Source organism: Babylonia areolata, chromosome 1 (genome assembly GCF_041734735.1).
Source record: "Babylonia areolata isolate BAREFJ2019XMU chromosome 1, ASM4173473v1, whole genome shotgun sequence".
In the NCBI taxonomy this organism is placed as follows: Eukaryota; Metazoa; Mollusca; class Gastropoda; order Neogastropoda; family Buccinidae; genus Babylonia; species Babylonia areolata.
This window is the reverse complement of record NC_134876.1, coordinates 52,082,438-52,085,257: the sequence shown is the minus strand read 5'-3', so window position 1 is coordinate 52,085,257 and position 2,820 is coordinate 52,082,438.

The following is a 2,820-nucleotide window of genomic DNA, read 5'->3' as shown; positions in this document are numbered from 1 at the left end:
TGGACAAGAAAAGGAAAACAATGAGCAATACAAACATGTACAAACGTCTGTGTGTTAGAAACTTGTGGTTTTGTTGTCCTCTTTGATGTAAGAAGTATCTAAACAGATTTGCCACGGACAATAATTTAAAATATCCTTCCTCGGTGCTTTGCACCACATTCCATCTCAAGCAATCTTTTACGAGAAATTGGCTGTACGGTAAAAGACTATCGTCATCAGAATTAACCCTCGCGTTGTATATTTTCTGTGTTCTTCTTCTTCTTCTCCCTTAACTCTGTGGAGAGTCATTGGTGCGCCGCACAGAAGAACTGTTCGCCAGGTTTCTACAGGTCTGTTTGGTTGTGTGTCAAAGCTTTTTGGTTTCTGGAAAATGTGACACTTTTTTTTCATCCTATGCTCGCTCCTGTTCTGTTTCATTCTTTATTTGTTAACGATGTCCTTTTTTGTCCGTATATAATTATTTTCTCTGTTGTGTGTCCTGAGTCACTTGTATCAAGGACTGAGTAACTGGTTGGGTTTTGTACCGCCGACAGCGTACTCAGAGAGCGATGCTTTGTAGACACACACTATAGAAAAACAAATTCCTTGATTACCCCTATATTCCATCATGTGAACAGTCTAATAATAATAATGATAATGATAATAATAACAGTCACGTTGATGATAATAATAATAGTAACAACAACAACAACAATAACAACAACAACAACAATAATAATAATAATAATAATAATAATAATAATAATAACAACAACAACAACAACAATAATAATAATATCATCTATCCATCCGTGTATATGTGTGTATGTATAAAATGCTGTCTGCCTGTCTGCACATTTGACATTCTATCTATCTATCTATCTATCTATCTATCTATCTATCTATCCATTATCTTCTTCGTTCGTGGGCTGCAACTCCAACGTTCACTCGTATGTACACGAGTGGGCTTTTACGTGTATGACCGTTTTTACCCCGCTATGTAGGCAGCCATCACTTCGTTTTCGGAGGTATCTATCAATTTGTCTGTCTGTCTGTTTGTCTCTCTACCAATCTATTTGTCTTTCTATTTCCCACCTCTCGCTCTCACTTTCTCCCACTTCTCTTCGGGGCATCTGTTATCTTCAGATCTTCACTTACATGCACAGTTATGACCTTGCAGTGAAATCCTTGCCCCAGCTGTTACCTTCTGTCCGCTGAATCAACTGATGTCCTTCCCCTCAGAATATTTCCGGGGCCTTGGACCTTGTCTGTTCTTCCCTTCTCATGTCAAGTATAGGTGTGTTTGGTTATTTCGATGTTGTTTTTCCCCTGTTTAATCAATGACCTTTTATTCCATTGGTATGGCTGATTTTACTTCCCGTGGTTGATCAATACTGTGTTTGTCTTTGTGTCTTTCGTTCTGTTTTCTTAGCCTGCGTGAATGTTTTGGACTATCACCGGTTGTTATCCTAAGGACTGGCCTGCAGTTTGAATGGACCTTGTTTGTTAGAACTACCTGTTTTGAATGCCATGTTAACGTTTTTTTTCGTTTCTTTTTTTTTTCTTCTTTTTTGTTGTTGATCGTTCAGGACTGACGTCAACAACGGTTTAGCCTGGGGGATGCAAAAGGAAATAGAATCTGTAATTCTATAAGCACCGATTTTCTGCTTCTTCCAGTCTTCTTTTTTCTTTTTTTTCTTTCTTTCTTTTTTTTTGTCATGTTTTGTTTTTCTTTCTTTTTTTCTGTCCACGTAATGACTGTTCACTTTTGTTTTGTTTTCGTTTTATTTTTTTCTTATTTCAGCAGTTTGTTTGTTTTTTGGTTACAGGAGTGAGGGCAGTGTGGTGGTCGATGCAGGCGTGGACGACTAGACAAATGCTGAAACGACATCATCACTGATGCGGACTTGATCCCCGGCTTGCCCGAAGGGGTTCACTGACGTTAACCCCCCCCCCCCCATCCCCCCCAAAAAAAAAAACAACAACAACAACAACAAAAAACAAACACAAAAAAACAAAAAAACCCACCACCAACAAAAAACAACACAAAACATAAAAACAGAAAAAAAATTCCCAAAACAAAAACAACCAAGAAACATATCAAGCAAACAAGCAAACACACAAACAACGATAAAAATTGATTCTTTGGCGAAAAACAAACAAACAGACAGAGATCGTTCCAAAGAGCACCAGCAACGTAGGCTGTATTAGGTTCACTCTTCGTTATTCCCCCATCTTACTCAATGATGTCCTTCACAAAGGTGCTGATTTTGTGGTCCGTTTTTTTCGGGTTTTTTTTGTCCATTTTTTTGTTTTGGTAGTTCTGCAATGTGAAAAAAAAAACAAAACAAAACCAAAAGACATTTAATAGATAAATAAAAGTGACTGTGGAAAAAAAGAAAATTGTCTTTTTCTGAAAATTATAAGCCGTCACTGAGTGATCGGAAAATTGCGGGATTGAGCAACCAAGCCCTGGTATTTATAGCCAGAAAATGAGATCATTCAACTTTTGAACATGTGAATCGAAAAGGTGGACAAGTACATCAGAAAGGACAGATAAAAAAAAACCCGGAGAGATAGATAGATAGATAGATAGAGAGAGAGAGAGAGAGAGAGAGAGAGAGAGAGAGAGAGAGAGAGAGAAGCCGTGGCAGACACAGAGGCTCCTTCCCTACCCCCCCTCCCCCTCCCCAACTAACCTCCCCACATCCCTGGCGATAATACGTGTCTGTTAGATTCCTTTTGCCTTCCAGAAATGACCCCCTGTCAGTCAGAACAATGCCAGACACTTCGTCAGTAGTGTGGCGCTAGCTACAAAGACTTCCCCATTTCTCTCCAAGT